This window comes from Pleurodeles waltl, chromosome 1_2, assembly GCF_031143425.1.
Source record: "Pleurodeles waltl isolate 20211129_DDA chromosome 1_2, aPleWal1.hap1.20221129, whole genome shotgun sequence".
In the NCBI taxonomy this organism is placed as follows: Eukaryota; Metazoa; Chordata; class Amphibia; order Caudata; family Salamandridae; genus Pleurodeles; species Pleurodeles waltl.
This window is the reverse complement of record NC_090437.1, coordinates 1,146,758,320-1,146,781,760: the sequence shown is the minus strand read 5'-3', so window position 1 is coordinate 1,146,781,760 and position 23,441 is coordinate 1,146,758,320. Positions and strand designations below refer to the sequence as shown.

Below are 23,441 nucleotides of genomic sequence, written 5' to 3'. Positions count from 1 at the left end.
TGGAGCAGAATCAGAGGCTGCAGATAGCATACCACCAGGAGGCCATGGAGCAATGGAAACCGCTCAATGCTACCATGGTCTCCATTGCAGGGGTGCTGCTGCGTCAGTACCACAGCCAGCCTGAGTCCTCCACCCACCTGCAGGCCCAACCACTAGGCAGGACACTGCCCTGCAATCTACATCTGCAGCATCCACTGGACTGGTGGCACTGCAGAGGACAACAGCACCCCTACCCATGCATCCCAGCTGCACCTTCGCAAACATGCCCTCAGACTCAGATATCCCACTGAAACACCAGCCAAGAGCAAGCCCAGCGCAGCGCCAGAAGTGACTCTGCCCTGAACTGTTTCCCTTGTATGCCACTGAGCATCCTCATTGACATGCCACTGCCATCTCACCATCTTCCAATGGCCCAATGGACGATACCGCTGTGCAACCAATAGCTGATCATATGTACCTGAGTATGTTGTTCACCATGTGCCCACTCCCTTTCACTGTCCCAACACTCATGTATATTATGACTTTCAATAAATACACCTGTGCACTCAAAATATCCGTCCTTAATCATTAAGAGAGATCAATTGTGAATGCATTAGCCAGTTACCATCATAATGCCACTTTTATTGCAGGATGGGATCCAACACATTGTAGTGTCTGAACTATGTCACACTGTACATCCCATTGCGTGCACTGGCATCTGCCACTTCACTCATGATTTTGCAGTTTCACTGGTAATGAACAGCAGAGTACTCCTTACATGAATCAGACTGAAACAATGCAGTGGAGACATCAGCATCATAGAACAGTAACTGAGAGTCACTGGAAGTACAGGCGGATTAGCTGGGTCCTGGAGTTGATATCTTCCCACTCTTCTTCCTCACCATTTCTCTCATCCCTCCTCTGAGGGTGCAGGGCTGGTTCGACAGCACCCTCTGCTTCCAGAAGTGGGATAGCTCTCCTCACTGCCAAGTTGTGCAGCATGCAGCAGGCCACCACTATCTTACACACCTTGTCAGGGACATAACACAGAGATCCTCCAGAGAGATGGAGGCAACTAAATCTTGCTTTCAGGAGTCCTATGGTGTGCTCTATCACCCTCCTAGTACAACCATGGGCCTCATTATAATTCCTCTCTGCATCTGTCCTGGGATTCCTCACAGATGTCAGGAGCCATTGCGTGTTGGGGTAGCAAAATCCCCTGCAAAAGAGGACCTAAACACACATTTAACTCGCGTACAGCCTGGCTGTCACCTATGTAACTGATCCAGTGTCATACACACTCACCTATGAGCCAACCTCTGTCCCCCTGTAGTTGTCCCACCACGTGTGGCACACTGCTGTTTCTCAGGACAAATTAATCATGGACTGATCCTGGGAACCTTGCATTGAGATGTGAAATTTATTGATCAGCAGTACACACCAATTAGACATTCATGAAGTGATAGTTCTTATGATTACGATACACCTGTTCATTCACTCTTGGGGGTATGAGGGCGATGTGGGTTCCATCAATGGCACCTATCACATAGGGGATATTAGCAAACGCATAGAATCCAGGTTCTATGGCAGTGAGATCAGCCCTTTGAGGAAACTGGACACAACTTTGCAAGTGTCGAACGAATGTATCCAGGAAATTGGACAGGATGTGGCTGAACATTGTCTGAGATAGCCATGCCCACTGTTACTTGAAATGAGCCTGTGGCCAAATAATGTAGCACAGATAGCACCTGCATGGCATACTGATTCCGATTTGCCGGCTTCAGAACAGGATCCATTACTGAACAGAGCTCAAGGATTGTAGCTTGATTAAATCAGTAAGTTACGATGATGTGACGTTCCTCCATGGGGCCAGATCTACTAGGGGTCTGTAAACAGAAGGGGCTCTCCCTCGCCACATGTGATTGTACCTATGGGTGATGAAGGAACACATTTTGAGTTTGGCCATACACTTGCATCACATGTTGTCACTATACATTTCTACAATGCGACTCATAGGTAACGCACACACAAACAATGAATGAGGTAGTCTGTCAGGATAGTGTGTGGTGAGGTTTCTCACTCACAATGGCATCACAGTGTAGACACACTTCCAACCATGAGTACATGTGGCGAACCAGTACTCATGTCAGTAATCGACGAAGGGGAGAGGGAATAGGGCCATGAAGGAGGCCCCCGGCCAGGCTATGGAGACGTGGTGGAAGCAAAATGGCAGCCTCCTGCCATCCAGGTATTGTAGTGTGGAGGTGACTTCGTTCCGCTGGTGTTAGTCGTCATGGCGGTAGGCGGTGTTCACCGCCGTGCACCTGATCGTTGGATCACATGGTTGTCAATGGGGAACCTGGGCCAATAGTGATCGGCAGTGACTGTGCACACCGCCGCGGTACCTACCACCATTTTGACAGACACTTGACTCCTGCATTACGTGAAGGGAAGAACTCCACTGCGTGTGCTGCTGTGTCCTGACTCTGGTCCCTGAGATGGTGCATGTGACAGGGGAACGGACCCCGGCCTTCACTGTGGAGGAGCTTGAGAAGCTTATGGACGGGGTCCTACCCCTGTATGCCAAGCTGTATGGGCAACCAGAGGAGCAGGTGAGTTGCTATCTGTCCTCCTCAGATGTGTGTTATTGTGGCTGATGCCTGTATGCGGTTTTGTTCACTGTGTGAATGCTCACCCGTAGTGTGTCTGGCAGTATCTGCTTGTTATTTGTTTATTTGCAAGTCTCCATTGGCCATGTCAGTATGAACGGGCATGGCATTTGTGTACGGGGCACCCACATTGACGTCTGTTTGTTTACTCTGTGTGTCTCATGCAGGTCAGCGCCCATCAGAAGAGGGGACTATGGCAAGCCATCACCAAAGAAAGTGCAGACCCTGGGAGTTTACAACCGGCGGAGCACCCACTGCAGGAAGCGGTGGGAGGACCTGAGGCGCTGGGCCAGGAAGACTGGAGAGGCCCAGCTGGGGAAGGCCTCCCAACGAGGAAAGGGTGTCCGTCAGATCCTGACCCCCCTAATGGCCCGCATTCTGGCAGTGGCATATCCGGATTTGGATGGGCGCTTGAAGGCACCACAGCAGCCACAAGGGGTGTGAGTACCAACACTGTTGTGATGTCACTATGGTGAGTGTAGTTAGATGCTAAGGATTGCATGCATTGTAGTGCCAGGCGCATAAACAGTTGTGTCCCTGCAAACCTGATCCCCCTCCACGTCCGTAGGATAGTGTCAATGATAGTTTTGGCAGGGTCTGTAGGCCTACGAGGGGGTCCCCTTTTTGTACTATTATGTTAAAATGTAGCCTCGTGAACTTGTAGATGTGTTGGCTTGGCATAGTCTCTGATGGGTTCACTTCACAAAGTGTATCGGAGTAGTGGTTCAGAATGGTAATGTAGTGTATTCTCGGGTCATGCATACTAGTTGGGGGCACATTCATAACGAGTGTTGTGTCTGCTGAGGCTTATTGTCTGAGCTGGGTGGGAGTGTATGTGTCCAAAAATGTACATATTTCCAGGAATTGACATATGTCGGTCTTGCTTTTTCCCCCCCGTGCTCTTGTGTCCCGGAGTACATTAGCATTATCTGGTGAGGGAGCGGAGGCACTAGTGAGTGGGGATGCAGCTGCCCATGGTTCCAAGGAGGCAGAGTCGACTGACACCAAGTGGACCAGTGGGTTGGAGGGCGTGGGGAGTACCATGGGGGAGGCAACTACCACTGGAGGGAGTGACTGATACCTCCTCTGATGGCAGCTACCTGGTGGTGGCAGACCCTACTGGGCCCACCCATTCTTTGTCATTTTCTGCCACCCCCATACCATTACCGCCCTACCAGTTGCTCCCCACTGAGTTGCCCGTGCCCCCTCACCCAGGAGGGTGGGCATCTCCTTTGCCCACAGGCACCTCAGCCCCTGCCCCAGTCAGCCCTGCTACCGTCACGGAAGAGGCTATTGACCTCCTGAGAATCATCTCTAGGGCAGACAACCATTGTGAATGCCATCCAGGGGCTAGCATCCCAGATGCAGAAATGCAATGCATACCTGGAAGGCATTCACGGTGCCATGTCTGACCTACAGAGATCTTTTCAGGCTCTGGCCTCCTCTTTGACGGCAGCCAGTGTCTCTGGTCTTTCCGTCCCTCCCCTCCCACCACCCTCACCAGCACCCCACTCCCTTCACCCATCCCAAGCACAAAGACAGACAGTCATACACACAGATCAACACACAAGAAGCACACTGAGAAACACAAGCAGCACACTTCCCACCACAGGCATGCACACACCCAACATACCAAGGCACACACACAACATCCACCTCCCCCACTGCTTCTGCCGCCCCCTCCTGGTCTGTCGCCTCACCATGCACACCCACATGCACTGCACCCTCAGTCACTGCTGCTGCCCCCATTCTTGCAGTCACCACACAAGCTGACATCCAGTCATGCACCCCAGACACCACACCTGCACTCACCACAACTACATTCAATTACACTTGCAGCACACTCACCAGACACCCACACACCATCCATCTACACTGGCAGCCTGTCTTCACCCACTGTGTCCACCGCCCCTCCTCCTAAAACACTCAAATGTTCACACTCATCCACACCACACACATCCACCATACATAAGCATACTAAACAGGCACCTGCATCTACGTCCAGCACACCTACACCTCATACGATCACTCCCGCAACCTCCACTCCCAGACCTGGCTCTAAATCCCCTCCAACTGCACTTAAGAAGCTTTCCCTCCCCCGTGTTAACCTGTTTGAACCCACTGGCCCGCCCAGTCTTGTCCCTAAACGTTCCCATGCCCAAGCCCAGTCCACTCCTTCCTCCTCTAAGTCCGCCCCAGCCTGCCCTTCCCATTCCTGTGCCCCTTCCCCAGGGAGGAAGAAGCCCTGTGTTGCCTCAGGTCCCTCTGCCGCCCGCAGGTCCAGGCCCAATCTCCCTCTTTCCAAGGGAAGCCCAAACCCTCTCCACCTCCACCTCCTAAACCCAAAAACCCCCTTCAAGACCCGAGTACCCACCCTGCCAACCCCTGCCCCTGTTCCCGGAGGTGCCTGGCTGCCCCATTGATGTCCCTTCCCAGTGGAGTTTCCTTTACACATGTAGGGGTCAAGTTTGGGCTATAGTTGCCCTTACGGGACTTTGCAATGGACTGGCCAATGGCCCTATTTAAACATTAATGTTTTTTTGGTACTATTAAATTTGAGTGCCCAGAGGTGCTGTTGGCACAATGTAGAGATGTTGTGTAGAGTTTCACTGTGGTGGTGTGGTGTGCACAGGTGTGTGCATTGGTGCAGGTATTTGTTGGCTTGTGTCTGGTATGTACATCTTGTTATGGTATGTATGGCTTGAGATGGTGGGAGGGATTGGGAGTGTTTTGCGGGGTGCGTGGGGTGGATTTGTAACTGTGCCAGGTCTTCCCATGTGTACTAGGCTGCGGTACTTACCGTCGGCAACGGTCATGGTCCTGGAGGAATATGGCGCACCATGTCAGCGTTGGCGTGTTCTGTGTGCCTTCGGTGAGTGTTTTCCTTTATACGGGTCGTTTCCACCATACTTTGCCTGCCGATGGTTCCCGCCCTGGAACTGATGGCGGTGTGGTGGTTCATTATTTGGTGGGTGGTTAGGGACTTTCCGCCAGCCTGAGAGCAGCCTCCTACGTCGGTGGGACTACAAAAATGGCAGTGTGTGGATGGGCCGCTACTTGTTTCTCATGTGCTTCACTGTAGGAAGGTGGCTCTGTATATACTGTTTCAAAGTAAGAAATAGTGTGCACAGAGTCCAAGGGTTCCCTTTAGAGGTAAGATAGTGGCATAATTATATAATTCTAATACTCTATTTTTGTGGTAGTGTGGTCGAGCAGTAGGCTTATTAGAGGGTAGTGTTAAACATTTGTTGTACACACACAGGCAATAAATGAGGAACACACATTCAAAGACTTACTCCAGGCCAATAGGTTTTTATATAGAAAAATATATTTTCTTAGTTTATTTTAAGAACCACAGGTTCAAGATTTGAGGTAAATACTTAAAATGCAAGGTACTCCACACAGGTAAGTTAAGAGCTTTGAATAAAAGCGATATCATATACAGACTTTGTTAAAACGGCAATAAGCTATTTTAAAAGTGGACACAGTGCAAAAATCAACCGTTCCTGGGGGAGGTAAGTAATGATTAGATTGTGAGGTAAGTAAAACACTTACAAGTCTCAGTTCCTGGGCATAGGCAGCCCACTGTTGGAGGTTCAAGGCAAACCCAAAGTTACCACACCAGCAGCTCAGGCCCAGTGCAGGCTTTCTTCCTGGCCACAGAGTGACAAAGGCACTCTCCCCATGTGGCCATCAACTCGTCTGGTTGTGGCAGGCTGGCAGAAACTGGTCAGCCCCACACTAGAAGTCGGATTGGTATTCATGGGGCATCTCTAAGATGCCCTCTGGGTGCATGTTACAATAAATTGCACACCGGCATCAGTGTACATTTATTGTGCTGAGAAGTACAATACCAAACTTCACAGATTTCAGTGTAGCAATTATGGAACTGTGGAGTTTGTGTTTGACAAACTCCCAGACCATATACTCTTATGGCTACCCTGCACTTAAAATGTTTAAGGTTTTGCTTGGACACTGTAGGGGCATATTGCTCACACACATATGCCCTCGCCTGTGGTATAGTGCACCCTGCCTTAGGGCTGTATGGCCTCCTAGAGGGGTGACTTACCTATGCCACAGGCAGTGTGCGGTTGGCATGGCACTCTGAGGGGAGTGCCATGTCGACAGTCATTTTCTCCCCACCAGCACACACAAGCTGTGAGGCAGTGTGCATGTGCTGAGTGAGGGGTCCCCAGGGTGGCATAAGACATGCTCCAGCCCTTAGAGACCTTACCTGGCATCAGGGCCCTTGGTACCAGGGGTACAAGTTACAAGGGATTTATTTGAGTGCCAGGGCTGTGCCAATTGTGGAAGCAAAGGTGCAGTTTAGGGAAAGAACACTTGTGCTGGGGCCTGGTTAGCAGGGTCCCAGCACACTTTCAATCAAAACTTAGCATCAGCAAAGGCTGAAAGTTAAGGGGTAACCATGCCAAGGAGGCATTTCCTTACATTCAATATTTGGCGGTAACTACCGCCAGCCTGTTGGCGGTAGTTACCGCCACTGTGTTTCCCGCCATGTTCATAATAACCACCTAAGACTGAAACACCTGCACTGTTCCACCTTCAAGAGGTGAGTGAAGGAAAATGAAGGAAGCTGCATACAGAGGAAGCACACCTCACTAAGGCCCCCATCCATTGCAATACTGTCACCTCCCCCAACATCAGAAGAGTTGTGGCTGGCAGGGGCTAGACTAGAGTCTTTAAGGGGAGAGAGACTAACCAGGTCCCCAACTGTACAGCTTCCTAACCTGCAGCAGATCACCCTGACTGCTGCGCCTTCAGTGAGGCTCAGTACTACAACAGTTCTTCTCATGTTAGCTTGCAGCATTTGCCAAGCCTTATACTCTGCCTCAAGAATTTATCAGCCTATCCCAAAAGCGAAATCATAAAATAAGAGTGTGATGCATCCCTCCCTCCATACCACAGCTGCTCCCTCACTCTGACACAGAGATGTCTACAACGAAGATAAAATGAGTAATAAATAAAGGTAGGAACACAAAGCATCAACCAGCCAGGTGCCCTGCAACTGCACTCAGCCCCCAGTGAACAAGAGACTTAGGGGATTAGACAACAAGGTTGAGCCTCCTTCCCACTGGAAAGTGGTGAGTGGGCACAGAATGCAGGGGCATGCAGAAGCACCATGAAGCAGGCCTCCAGCGCTACCACAAGCATGCCTGTTTTTTCATACAGCTTTAAGTCACCTTTTGCTCCAGACCATGAAGCCATATTACCACACACCTCCAAGCAATTAAAATTACCTGATGAGTAAACTTGTGGCATAAGGCACACTGGGCAATTATGACTTGTTAAGGGAAGGAGGATCGTCACCTGCCCAGAGGTGCTCCTATTTGTTACTAAGGCTGAGTTTGATGCATTAAGGTCCAGTGGAATATTACAGGAAAAGGTGCACATCTGAGCACCAAAAAGAAAAAAATAAGAGGAAGGAGTGACAAGCCAGTCCACACCGGAAAACCCTAAGACAGGGCCACGGACCCATCAAGAAAGGAACCTCTACATTCTACAGGACTGATCACACCTACAGACCACCACTGTAATCTATACATACCACTGACTAAAAGTGCACCCAATGACCCACAACAGGCAGGCCATTAACATAGTGATGAACACTTGGTGAAAGCCTAGCAGGAGACCCAGAATAAGAAAATAGAGCCTCCAGCAACAGATTCCCAGAGCAACTATTTAGACACAGTCACCAGCTGCTTTACAAACCATGCCACCTGTGCTTACAAAAAATAAATTAAAAAAAAAAAAAAAAAAAATACCTTAAACAAGCAGAAAACTTTCAGCACTAGCAAGTCAAAGAGCCATCTGCTTACCTCACACCAACCCTCAAAACATCTTGAAAGTACCGCTGCAGCGCAAAATAGGTTGTAAACTTTCAAATGTATATTCATACTAGGACTAGGGATCGCACACATGCTCAAGATGCTAACCCAATCCCTACAAGGCCCTGCACAATGAAGAAACAGCATACATCAACAAACGCCTGACTTTCCACCAACTGGCAGACACCCCACAGATCTGTCGAGCCAACAGCAGAGGACGTTCCTTCTCGCACCAGGTAGCCAAGTTTTAGATAACCTCCCCCTCCACCTCAGGGTCGCACCATCACTCAAGTGATTCAGAAGAGAACTAAAGTACTACATGTTGAATTATCATACCTCCACGCAGCAGCATACAAATCTAGCATCTCAAGACCCTTACAGGTGATTTGCAGCTCTCCTTAGATGTTTCATTGATTGATTGAGACTGGAATCTATTTTACTGATGTGCCAAGGGCAGGCAGTGGTACTAAATTTGGTAATGTAGTTTCCAACAGAGTTCTGCCTCTCTCCACGAACAACCGCCCCTCAACTCCACTGCATCACAGACAGTCACCCACATGTTCCTTGTTCTTGCAGGAGTGGGTGGGGATTTATTGTAGGGTTTCACCCTGCCAAATTGGTGATTCTTGAACAAGTAAATCTGTGAAGTCTATGTTCCGACACCCCACTTCACTCAAAATGAAAAGAATGATGGTACGGTGATTCGAAAGCACTGCTGGTTAAAGAGACACTTTCTATGCTGACTGCTGCGTTTATGTTATTTATTACTTTAAATTGCAGAGCTATATCAATATTTATTGTTTAATAATGTTTCAAGCCCTGCTTGGTTTGGCATGGGCCACTTGAAACTCCCAACCTGAAGGCTTACCTAGTCTATTAGTACACAAGTCTTGCTCAATGCTCAGGAAACATAACTCTGAAAAGGACAGGTTTAGCTTTGCTATTATATTACTTGTGCTTCTCCAGTGTTTATTTTATGGAATCTCATCTACTAGTTTTCTAGGTATGTATTTCTCATACTGTGGAAAAAGGATTACAAATTGAATGGTGTTGTGCAGGAAAGTTGATCTGGTTTAGAATGCATTGTCAGTAAAATGTACTATACGATAGCACCACCCTCTGGCCGATTCCTGGAATATTGTGTTCACGGAAATAAACAAAGACAACCAACAACATAGGTCAAAGAGCCACACAAGTTACCAGTGTAGTGCTGATTTGAAAAAAAAAGTGTGTAAATACAACATTGCTTCATGTCAATTTAATAATAAATGTGATTGCAGTAAAGTGGTGTGGCTGGTATATGAACAACGTACTGAGCTACAGCTATGCATGAAAATGATAATCGGAAAGTTTGAAATTATTGTTATATGAAATAATTAGTTATGAGGATATTTGAAGTTGTGGTTTATGGAACAGCTCGCTCAAAGTGATAAATGACTAAAAAAAATTGATGAGGATCGTCTGCAGGAGATGCACTGGGCAGGAGCAGGTTTTTTTTCTTGGATTGCTTAAGACATGTCGGAATGTCTAACAAGCACCATAACTCATGAGGAGGAATAGAACCAGTTGGGTGTTTCCAGAGTTGTTTGTTTGGCTGGTTTGTAGCGTTCCCAGTTTTTGCAAATGATGGTGTGGGTGGCCTAGCAATAACTTGGTGCCATATTCAAAAGATTTGGTAAAATAAGAACTGTAGTCATCTGGCGTGAAAGAGCTGTAACTATTACTCCACATCTTCCCCAACACTAAAATATTGTTCTAGCACTAAAATGAAACATGATTCATACTGTGAAGTAACCAGTGTTATTCACTACCTTCTGTTGACATCCATCAGCATGACATTGTACTTACAACGTTTAGTAGAGGAAGATGTAAGACAATAAATTAGTCATTTGAACTCATCAAAAATGCTTTCAAATCAGTTCCTTGTCTTTATGGACAGAAACACTCAAACATTTTCTGACTTCATCAACTGTAAACGTTTAAGGAAATATAGTGTTTCGCACAGACGATATCAGCTACAACTGTTCATGAATATTTACAATAGTACAATAGTCAACAAGCTATACTGAGTGTGGTAAATGCTTGTAATTTTAAAGAGAAAAGACTGTGACGATTGAAGAAGGGACACAAACTTGTCTTTTTTTATTTTTTATTAAACCGAGTAGACCAATGTGAACAGCTGCCAACCAATGCTATCAATCAGATCCCTATGTCAGGAAGTTATATGTATTCAATGTTAAATTGGTATGCTCTTAAAACAATTGTTGAGGCGTGGTTAGTTTGCATGTACAAGCATGGTGCCAAATAGGCTGATATAACCTCAGGTGAGGAGTCTTTGTGGCATTATTGAATAACACAACGCTAATGAGTTGTATTTAACGTCATAACAGCCATTAAGGAATAAAGGAAACACATAAATCACATTTAATTTGAGCAGTACTAAAAGCTATTCTTCATGTCTTACGTTGTTCTATGTAAACTTTTTTAGGGGAATAATGATTATTCGTCACTCTAGATAACATTTAACAAGCATTGACGATGTAATAGGTTGGGTTTAATGTGCAAAAGCATGCAGCTGGTACTTTACAATGAGATACTTTGGAAGGAGAAAGAATCAGTGGACATAAAACGCTATAGATGTAAATCAGTCCTTCTTGCAGTTGGACTAAATTGGAGGCAGAATCATGCATTCAAACAATCAATGTCAATACCTTTATGTGTGAAATAAGCCATTGGTGGAGAGGGACAGACGCAAAGCCCACTCTATACAGTGTCTAGAAGTAATTAGGTTGAAAGGAGCCTCAAACTCACTCCATGTATTTTTTTTAGCAATATGTCTGCTAGCAGTCACCACACCCCTGACATCATGCATTGTAATAACTCGGTGGATTGGAAGGAACTGGGAAACAAAACACACTGTTCAAGAAAATCGGCCACCCATATTACGCTAGATATATATCTGTCATGGATAAACATCTCGACCGTACCTTAATGCGTAGCTGTATTTTAACATCTATCGAACACGCTGGAATAATTTAATAACTACAACCTTCAAATACTGCATATGTGGGAGCGACAAGCAATGTACCATCGGCATCAGAGATAGTCCGGTAAACGTCTTCCAAGAAACCAAACGTTTCCAATGCCTCCATTGAACTGGCTTCAACGCGAAGTCAAAAAAACTCGTAGTTTCCACGAGCTCTCCCCGCCATCTCTTCCCATCGTATCACGTCCAGTGTAAGTAAGCTTGGATCTCGTATCTTTGCCGTAGCCTAACACGCTGGGCTCACAACGACCCCGTCGACATGGCTCATTTATGCTCGTTCGCCATCTTTCCAGATACAGGTTACAAGACGTTCGCAGGGATGTTCGGCTCCAGCGGATGGGATCGTCCTCGCAACTTCCGGCCACGGGCGGCGCTAGACTCACAGCGAAGGCTCAGTAGAGTTCTACCGCTGCTCTAATCTGGGAAGAATCCCTACCCGCCTGTGGCGTGACGTCACAGCCTGCGCGTTCGCTTATTTTTTCAAAGCGACGATCAGCGGTTCGGCGGGGATGAACCGTGCGGGCTCAACGGGTGAGTTAGTGCGAGGGATGGACTCCCTTATGAGGGCGGCCGTGCATCAAGGTAGCCTCCACGGCAGAAGCTTCTCGCTGTACCCGCGGGGAATGTGCGTGATGGCTCTACGGACTATTGTATAGTCAGGGAGCGGTAGGAACAATGGGAGGCGGCGCCCTCACCTCTCATTGCTGAGACTGTTCTACCCACATGTATTTTTGGTGTGGAAATCCTCTTTTTTATTTCGCTGCGTGTCCAATACGTTTTGTACTTGTCTCCTTGGGATGCGCTGGAGCAGTATCTGTTTTTGCCTTGGTTGTATATCGGTTTTTCTAATTCTAGACTCAATCGTTCGCGCACACATTGCGCGTTGGCGCCCTCTGTAGCCGACTGTTGTATCAGTAATGATAGAATGGCGACAGCTACGTGGTTTCGGAGACCATCATTACTAGAACATCAGCTATATTAATAATAATGAAAACTGTGTCTGTCTGACCTGCACGTTTAGTCAGATATCTTCTGATCGACTTTTTTGTGGTTCATTGTCCCTTTCCTGCACCAGATAGCACAAACGTGTATATGGAAAAGTATCTACAGCAATATGTTCACAAAGATGTTACACCGTTACGAAGAGATTGTGCGGCTATTGGAAGGCGAGGTCACAGGGTGTGCATTTATAAATTCATGTAACGTCAATCACGACGTGCAATGTTTATGTTCAGTATATTGATGGGTATGTCATTTCGTATAAAATATTGCACCACCCTACTTTATAAAACTGCTCATTATGTTTTTGCCGTTTCTCTTTACCCATTTTCTGGTTGATAAGTAACTTGTTTGTGTAGACACTCCATCTTTCTTCGTTTTGCCTCTCCTCCTGTCAACCCGCTTCCATCTTGCTAAATAGATTTTTGCCCTTTGGAAACCTGCTAACTGGTATTCAATCTACACTTTTTTATGTCGCTAAACTATCAAAAGCATCTGTTGCTTACCCACTCTTCCAGTTTTTAAATGCTTGAGTTTGAAGGTGTTAGTTAGGTTGTCATTGCCAGCACTCCTTGAATATTTATTTTTGTTTTCTTGAACTTCAAGAGCAAAGAGGCAACCAGTGACATTAGAATGATACTTCTACATCGAGCCGCACAGCTGGATGGCAAAATAGAAAGTATGACCATAGGGCTAATGAACTTATACACTTCTAGGACCATTTTGTTTTCTCCCTGGGGATTCACCCAATATATGATGCAACCACACTTCATTTGTCAAACAATCCTACCAACTTAAACAGATCAGTTTTTTTTTTCCCTTCAAGTGCTGCATATGGCACCAAGCATGGTTCTTAACACGTCTGAAAAGTGAACTCGTCTTTTTTCGCTGTACATTGTTGCATTCGCTAAGCAAGAATTTAGTGGTTTTTTTGGTTGTCGTTCCTACCCACAGTTAGTGACAGTGGGTTTTATGCAGTAGATACAAAAAAACACTTAAATATTTGTCATAAATTGTTTTCTTTCACTTTTCAATCAAGTTCATGTTTATATTTTAGTGTTTACAAATCCGCAAATAATTGAAGTAAATACTTGGAGTTTATAGAATCTAAAACATTCTACTGTACAATACAATACAAGCAGGCTTGTTTTTTGTTGTAAAGAGGCATCAAACCCTGAACTTTAGACAAGTTTAAGACATAGGTTTTCCTCTAATGAAAGGAGTGTGCTCTACTTACAATACAGAACTTTGGGATGTAGAAAGAATACCATGCATGGATTTCCAAGAAGGTAAAATTATTAATTTTTGACAACTAGCATTTTGAATGGAATCTGTAGGTGTATGGTTGTTTCTACAGCTGAGCTGTCAGTTACGTACATATGTGTGTTAAATTTGCAAGATAATACCACTGAGTGATGGATGCAGTGCTTAAGTTGTTTACTTTGCAAATGAGATTGTCTTTCTTTGCCATACAAGTTATTCCGCCGTTCTGCGTACATCGGTTCGGCAATTATTCTGGTGGTTTTGACGGTAACTTGCTTGAGAGCAAGAGAAATGAGAGCAGTTGCCAGAACCCCTGCGATCTTATCTGTTTTTTAACAAGCAGAACTGAACACCCATCTTCAGTATTCTACCTGCTGAAATGCAAACAAAATGATTGTGTACTGGGAATGAAACAAACATGCTCCGAGTTGTATTGTTTGTTTCAGAAGCCTTTCAGGGTCGTGATCATGAGGATAACAGACACTACCGAAGTGGAAACATCCAGATTATGTGCCAGTAGTGTTTATAATGTAGCATTTAGGAGACGGGCCAATATTCTTACCAACAAACTAAATCTAATCTGTTAATGCTACAATGCAGTTCTAAAATAATCTCTGCTCAGCCCCTTGTTGTAGAGTCAGAAGCAGGAGGCCGCGTCCTAGAGAAATACATGTAAAGTTGAAGCATTATGGCATTTATTAAGCAAAAGGACACCAAAAAGTCAAAACTGGATAAATTGAGCTAGAGGTATGGTATTTTTTTTATTATTTAATGTTTTACGGTAAAACGTGTCTGGAAGTAAAATGTAGATCAAGAAGCCACTGTTTGCGGTTGAACAGGACCTAGGTGCTCTTTCAAGCCAACTGTGATGGAGCAGCCTAAAAGGTTGCAGCTGTCAGTTCTTTTTTAACCCTATAACTTGCTCTACATATGGAGCTCTTCGAGTAATTCAGCAGCTCAAAGCCTGAGGCTGGTGAGGGTATGCATCGTTGTCGTGCTCCACTGAAACCTTTAACTTTGGTACCAAAAGCTGAGGCACCAAGCAGCATTCCTCAGCTGCAGAATGTTAAGAAGGTCGACCACAGGCCGGAGGAAGTAAACTATATATTTTTTAAAGATTGAACATGAAGCATAGCATGGCAGCCTCATCCAACTGACTCCCGCAGAATGTTCATCTCAGAATCTCCAGAATAGCTCAAGGTCTTAAAGGAGTGAATACTGTAAATCAGTGGTTCCCAACCTTTTGACTTCTGTGGACCCCCTCTTTATCATTACCGGAATCCAGCCCCCACCCCCCTCACACTGAGTCATTACTGGAAGCGACGGCCCAGGCCTATACATTATTGATGATTTGAACTGCAAAACAGTACACAAAAAAATAAAGAAATAAGGGTTCATTAAACACATACACAAGTGATGACACATTTATTTAATTTGCAAATAAATACAATAAAAAAAATGTTAAAGTTCATAGGAAGGTGGAGCTTTTCTAAATTCAATTGAAATTCCAGGAATCGTTTTGGGGATACTAATTTCATTTTTAGCCTCCAATTTCAAATTCCTTGACATTTACAGAAACTTGTAAACATTTTCAGTTGTGCATTTAGCCACTTTATTTATATACACTTTATTGGTTAATCTTCAAAGCAGTCACAGGCCCCCTTAGGAGGCTTCGCGGACCCCTAGGTGTCCCCGGACCACAGGTTGTGAACCACTGATATAAGTAACAGTAATGAAAAAAATTAAACATACTGACACATCCCTCTTCCTAATATTACAAACATGAGTATTCAAAACAAGAGATCAAATGGTATAATAATAACCACATGATTATACAAGTACATAATAAACTTTTACTGGAATTAAACATAAGAATAAAAACAGCAGGTAAATAATGTAAAGCACAGTGACACATTCTTACAGGAATACGTTTGGGACTTTTACCTGGCCAAATTAAACGGCAAGCATCACTGATGAAGTCATCATCCGTTCTAGGTTTCCTTATATGATGACCCCTCATAGTCCTCGTGAATTTGTCTTCCCTCTTCTCATCGTGACTCCTTTTTTCAACACCACCACACAGCGTCACCTCCTGCACTTTCCATCTCCTTCCATCATCATGTACCACATTGTGAATTCTCACTTGCACCACTCACTTCAAATGAAGGCTTCAAGCCTCTCTCGATGAATTTCGCCCTTCCCCTTACACCATCTTCATCATCGTCTGAGCATAATTATTCTGTACACAATACATTCTTTCTCAGATTCATATCATTCACCCTTTGCCTTGGCGTCCTACCCATTCATGCTGGAGTAGCCACTGTAAAAGGGACTTTTTCCCTTTGACACAAACAAATTGTTCCTCCTTAGTCACAGAATTTGGTATTATTTTATCTCCACAGCCTCTTTCTTACCTCTTCCTGAAGTCGCACCAGGCATATAATTATGTTAAAAAGAGCACTATAAATGCAATGGAGTTGAAGGCTTATGATCTGTATGATTGTGTGTTTGAAGGCAGGCCAGGAAAGATCAGTGCAATTTGCTTAAAAAGCTCTCAGGGGAGCAGAAGTAAGTTACTTTGTGCTAGAAAAAGAGTCTCTTGCTTGGTGAGGGGGTAGAGCACTTTAAGATGTGTGCAGAACTTCCTTTGATTTAAGGATGGATCGTCGGCCACTCAGATCTGTTCTTCACAAAGGGCTCAAGTAATGCAATTCCCTCCATAGCTTAAATAGTTGGATTGCGTGCAACAATACCCTTTGGAGATTAAGTATGATTCTGACATGATGAATGTGAATGCAGACAACTTATTAGACTGCTGTAAGAGGACTGGGGGAGGGAGGAAGAGAATGATGGTAGACATGGATCAACCGTATTCTTGGTCGATCATGGAGACATGGTAGAAGGAGAGGTTGTCTGTGATAAGGTTCTTCAGAAAGTGGTTAAGCATTTGACTAAGGGTTGGCAAAGGATATGGAATGACAAAGTGGAATTGATTGGCTTCAAGACAGTGTGATTGAGGATAGCTGTAGATAACAGATTAGTGAGAATAGCTGAGAGGTTATTGGTACTGGAAGCTCTGCATGGAATATACTGATTAAAGAAGTAGGCCCATCATGCTTGATGACTATTTCTGCATCATGCTTGATGACTACTTCTGAGGCATTGCAGCTTCTGATGATCAATTCAGATCTCCAAAGGTTCTTGAGCCCCATCAAGAGATGCATCCAACCAGCTCAGGCTAGTTTTCTAGCCAGAAGTTCTCTCAGAGACTGAATAGTTTCTTTCTGCATTTGGTAAAATGTGAGTCAAGTAGAAAATGGGGTATCTAAGCCATCATCCTCTTCAAGCTGTAATAGAAGTGCACCAATGACTCAGTCAGAGGAGTTTGTTTCCACAATAAATGTCTTGGTTGGGTGAGGATGACGAAAAGTAGACGATTTAGTGAACTCAAGTTAAAAGCTTCTTCAGCTAGAGCAGGGTTCTCCAAATTTTTCTGTAGTGAGAGCTACTTGTGATCATAGGAAATCATCGTGAGCTAGTGAAGGCTAAGTAACCCACACATTACTACCAGACATCCCCACATGCAGCTTCATTGATTTTAAGCCTAATGTCCATAGAGCCAGATTCTATGAACAAAATACTTTGATTAGGGGCGCTATGACAATGCTGCAACATGTCAGTGAGAGCGTGGTTCTTGTGGATGTATAAATGTGTGAACGGGATATATGTGGATGGGTGACTGAGGGCCTGTGTTATATGTATTTTTGGCACAGAACATACCTTTCACCATATGTGGCACCCTTAAATGTATAACACAAATATAGAACCATTTTTTATTAAATGGGAGACATTTTAAGTGCAAAAATGTTCATAAATTTCCCCCACTTAAAATGTATGACTCTATTTTTCAGTTATAATTGTGGCACAATGTCTACCAGTCCCTGGCAGCAAGCTGTCTGTTGTGATTAAAGGCAACACTTTGAAATAGAAGAAAATTAAACAGAAAAGTTAACTTTGTTTTTATGGATCCCATAAAACTGTTTATTTAAATTGTATCCCATTTCCAAGTGTCGCATTTACAAACAGCAGGCGTCTTGTTCCCGCTGGCCTGAGGACACAGGGCCATATTTATAACTGGAAAACACAGCCATTTGTTTAAATGGGAAGAATATAAAGTGAAGAAACATGCTGTTAGAAATTGGGTCTTTGGTTGTCAGTCAGGTTACCCCCCGTCCAAGCAAGGTCCCTCATTCCTGTCAGGCTAAGTCAGACACAATCCAAATTATCCTGTGCCTGCCCTCTGGTAGCTTGGCACTAAGCAGTCAGGCTTAACTTAGAAGGCAATGTGTAAAGTAGTTGTGCAATAAATCATGCAATAACACAGTAAAAACACCACAGAAAGACACCTCTTTCACCACAGGTTTAGAAAAATCTTAGATATTTATCTGATTAAATTAAGGTCAAAACGAGTAAGATTTGATAATCTCTAGTTGAAAATATCACTTTGATATCAATAAGAATAGTCTTAAGTTCTTTAAGCAACAAATGTCTCTAGCAAGCACAAAGTACCTGATTTTTGTAAAATTACACACACGGAGACCGCAGAGGAGGAGATGTGTGGAAAACAAAGGGTGTGCGTCGGATTTCCGTGTGCACACAGACGATGTGTTGATTCTTTTCCACGCAACAAGGGTTTTGTGCGGATTCCTATGGGCAGGGTTAAATCCTTGCGATGCGGGGTCTTTTGACGCATAGGGACGATGCAGAGAAATCCTGGACAACAGGGGTTACGCCTATTTGGTGGGTGATGCGTTGGAGTTTCTGTTGCACAACAGACGCTGCATCGATTCTTCACGCACAAAGTCGGGTTCATCGTTCCGGTTTGGCGATGCGTCGATCTGGTGGGCTGTGTCTCGAAGTTCCGGTCGCAATGCTGGTGCTGTGTCGATCTCCACTCAATTCTTTCACCGTGAGGCAGGCTGTGCGTTGATTTTCACTGCGCAAGGAATATCTTTGCAGAGTTATAGTCTGTTTGGCCCCAAGACTTCAGGAACAGGAGGCAAGCTCAATCCAAGCCCATGGAGAGCTCTTATCGGCAGAGCCAGAGGCCAGCAAGGCAACAGCAAGGCAGCAGCCCTTCTCAGAAAAGCAGTCCAGGTGAGTCCTTTGGGAAGCCAGGCAGTTCCTCTTGGCAGGTTGCAGGTTCTGGGACAGTGTGTCTGTCCCAAGTAAGTGTCTAAATTGGTAGGGTCAGGGACCAAGTTTATACACCCAAAAGTGCTTTTCAAGTGGGGGGAGACTTCAAAGTGTGGGTTTGAAGTGCACAAGGTCCCTTTTCAGTACAACCCTGCCTGCCAGAGTCCCAGTAGGGGGTTTGGCAGTCCATTGTGAGAGGGCAGGCCACTGTCCTTTGAAATGTGTCAGGCCCTTCACTCTTCCAGCCCAGAAAGACCCATTCAATATGCAGATGTGTGCAGGTGTGACTGAGCGTCCTGTGTTTGTGGTTGTCTTGGTGAAATGCGAAAGGGAGCTGTCAACCAGCCCATCCCAGATGTGAATTGTAAGGCACAGAAGAATTTAAGTGCAGAGAAATGCTCACTTTCTAAAAGTGGCATTTCTAATATAGTAATATAAAATCAGACCTCACCAGTAAGCTGGATTTTGTATAACCATTCTGGCCATACTAAATATGACCTGTCTACCCCTTTGTGATCAAAATCTACCACTCAAAACAGTATATGAGGGTAGCTCTAATATTCGCCTATGAAAGGAGCAAGACTTACAGCAGTGGAAAACGAATTTAGGAGTTTTCCACTGTCAGAACATATAAAACACACAGATATGTGTCCTGCCTTTTACCTACACAGCAGCCTGACCTCTGGGTTACCTAGGGCCTACCTTAGGGGTGACTGATATGTAGAAAAAGGAGAGTTTAAGGCTTTGCAAGTACTTTTAAATGTGAGGTCGAAGTGGCAGTGAAACTGCATACCTAGGCCCTGCAATGGCAGGCCTGAGACATGGTTAAGGGGCTACGTATGTGCGACCCGCAATCAGTGCTCCATGCCCCCCAGTAGTATTTAATTTGCAGGCCCTAGGCACATGCAGTGCCCATTACTAGGAACTTATAAGTACATTAAATAGTCCAATTGGGTACGAGCCGATGTTTCCATTTTTTAAGGGAGAGAGCATATGCACTTTAGCAATGGTTAGCAGTGGTAAATTGCGCTGAGTCCTAAAACCAGCAAAAACAGTGTCAAAAAGTGGAGGGAGGGAGGCAGGCAAAAAAGATGGGGGTGACCACCCTAAGGCTGTCAGGTCTAACACATGCTCTATAAAAGATTAAGACACAATTAGCTCAGTTGAAGGTGGTTAAAATATTAAGTGCCGGATTTAGATCTTGGCGGTCTTAATGCCAATCCGTTGCGGTGGCAGACTCAGAAACACTGTCAAGTCAACGGTGTTCCACACACCGTATTTAGATGTATTGCAGCGGAGCTGCAGACTGCCACAATGGAGTGCTTCTCCTAGCCGTGAGGCTGATGAGCTTCCTCCGACCAAATCCAGATGTTAGTTCTGCAGGCGGTGACCTGGCTGTGGATTGCTGACAGAGACAGACTATCGCTGGACCCAGTGGGCATCGGAAAATGGCTATGGAATACAGCCAAGTCTTTCTCTCTCTTTCTCTTTCTCTCTTTCCTTCCTCTCTCCTCTCTTTCCTTCCTCTCTTCTCTCTTTCCTTCCTCTCTTCTCTCTTTCCTTCCTCTCTTCTCTCTTTCCTTCCTCTCTTCTCTCTTTCCTTCCTCTCTCCTCTCTTTCCTCTCTCTCTCTCTCTCTCTCTCTCTCTCTCTCTCTCTCTTTCCTTCCTCTCTCCTCCCCCCCCTCTCCTCTATCCTCTCTCCTCCCTCATCTCTCCTCCCCCCTTTCTGCATTACAGGACACACAACACCACATACACACTTGTATCCAATGCCATTCCATCACAAAATGTATATGCCGCAAACACACATTGACCTACATCCATGGCACATCATACAACACTAGTGAAAGTGCACCCACAAACACACCACTGCACACTCGGCTACACAAGCACAACTACACACATCACAACACTCACCTGAATGTTGCACGCAGCAACACAACATTATCAAACCCATATGCATGTGGCACACATTCTGACTCAACCACAACGCCAACTCCATCTCCCTCCACCTCAACCAGCCACTCGCATCAGACACACACATTCACTTACTGACTCATATACACACCTTGAGGCACAACAGCACAGGTACAGGTCCACTTGTAATGTGCACACATGGACACAGTTGACAAGTGTGATTGTGCTGTTATTGTGGTGCCAGCAGTCATTCGGCAATAGATACTGACACCAAAATGTCAGTTGTGTGTGTGTGTGTGTGTGTGTGCGCGTGATAGGTATGTTCCCATTGATGTCTGACCTATTCGTGTCCTGACATATGTATAGCACAGTAATTAAAAAAAATACTGTGACTTGTATATGATTGCAGTGGCCCAGAGCTCATATGCGTTGCCCACACAACATACACAGGCTATGCGGGTTCCCTACCTTCGAGTCTAGTTACGGGGGAGGGGTCGTGTTTTCTCCATGGTCCAGTGGCAGATGAAAGTTTTTTTTTTTTTTTTTTTTTAATTTTTTTTTCCAGTCGAAAATGGAAGTAGATTCTGGATAAAAAAATAGGCTGTTCCCCACAATTTGCTCCGTCAGATGTGGAGTTCGGACCATCACAGATGGCTTGGCAAAATGACACATCCAAATCCAAATCTGCATGGCAGTAAAGGTGGCTGGGGTCCCATTGTCTGTCACTATTTCTAATGATGACAGAGATGGTAATCCTTGGCGGAGTCTGCGGTACTCAAGCGAGCTTTTGCCTTTGGGACCACCAACATCTAAATTGTGCAGATGGAGAGGTTTTCAGTCAAAATATCGACTGCCAAGCCTAAATCAGTCCCTAGAACTTAGGCCCTCATTACGAGTCTGGCGGTCCTAGGACGACTGCCAGACCCGCGGTGGTAGCTTAGCAGACAGTGAAAAGTGTGGCAGGTGCTTTTGCACCTGACACAGCATAACATTGCCGCCGGCTTGATTACGAGCCGGCATCACTTTTGTGGGCTATTGCCCGCTGGCCCAGCGGGAAACACGTAATAGGGGCTGCTGGAGGGCTGACGCATAGGCTATAACCCGACCTCGGTTGTTTGGTTGACGGGCTTTTCTGTCCACCAAACTCATAATCAGTGCCTTAATGTTCCATAGAAATTTTTTCCTTCACTTTAAATTCCCCCCATTAAAAAACAATAAAAAACAACTGTATTTTCAGCCATAAATATGCCCAGTGTCTACTCGCTTCTGAGAACAATAGGCTTGCTGTTTGTAAATGCAAAACTTAGAAATGGGAGAAAATTAAAAGGAAGAGTTAATTTAATCATTAATGTCAATTTCCATTTTATTTTTCTTCCCTTTCAAAGCATTCAGAAACGTAATTTTGTTCTTGCCCTCCAATAATGAGTTGATTAGGACTTTTATTTAGGAATGAATTACATCAGTGCTTCAGTTCTTCAACTCTGTGCCTTGGCCTGGGCCATAACCCTGACTGATCACTGTTCCTTATCGGGCTGTACTATGTGCAGCCTGATAATAATTTTAAACAAACACATTAAAAGGTAAGGTGAACCTGTGTGTTAGAAATTGGTTTTTTGGTTGCCAGATGTATGCACCCTGTCTAAGCAGGAACCACAGTTCTAGTTAGGGAAACACTAAAAGTCAACCTGTGCTCACCCTCTGATCAGTTATGCTTAACTTAAGAAGCAATTTGTGAAGTATTTGTGCAACACAACACACAAAACACAGTGGGAATCAACACAAAAATGCTCCATACCAGTTCAGAATAATAGATTATGATTTTATAAATAGATCAAGTCCAAAACGACAAAAAAAATTTAAAGAACAAAAGTGTTTATAATACTTAGAAGTAATAAGCGCCAATGGGGGTGCTGGTTGCGCTGGAGCGGTGCAAAGTCAAGAGTTCAGGCCAACCGTGATGGAGCACGCGCAAGATACAGGAGCAACGCAGGCCTGCTGAATGCAGTACCTTCATCCTGGTTGCAACAGTGAGATGCGGGGTGCATCACAGTGATGCGTTGGATTCAATCCTGCCTTCAAGGTGTTGTATGGATTTTCTTCATGCACTGACTAGGTTCCAAGCAGAGTCCAACTCTCCCTAGTGCAGGGTCAGAGAACAGCAGACAGCAGGGCAGCACAGCAGAAAAGCAGTTCTTCCAGATCAGCAGTCCAGCAGCGTGACGGTCCATGTAACAGTACAGCCGTCTTTCTGACAGAGGTTCTTTACAGGTCTAGAAGTGTTTGATTTGGTGGGGTCAGAGACCCAGTACTTATACCCAGTTGCGCTGGAATGTGGTGGGCACTGTAAGCCTCACCATGCCACAGTGGGAATGTTTTGTTTGATTATGACAGGTTCCACAGTGGTTTTGTGGCTTCCCATAATCATATATGCACCCTGCACAAATATCTTGATGTTCAGACTGATTGGAGTTTGTGTACTTATCATTATTGTTATTATAACTTTTTTCTGATAGTTGAGGTTGTCC

At 45.0% G+C, this 23,441-nt stretch overlaps 1 protein-coding gene across 1 annotated transcript in view; it reads left to right on the top strand.

Moving 5' to 3' along the window:
* Nucleotides 1-11,925: 11,925 nt before the first annotated feature.
* The window catches only part of ZNF518B (zinc finger protein 518B), a 70,249-nt gene continuing 58,733 nt past the window's right edge, over nt 11,926-23,441 (top strand). Inside the window, exon 1 of the mRNA XM_069202808.1 lies at nt 11,926-12,071. The gene's annotated coding sequence lies outside the window, so the exon portion shown is untranslated. The remainder of the gene's footprint in view (nt 12,072-23,441) is intronic.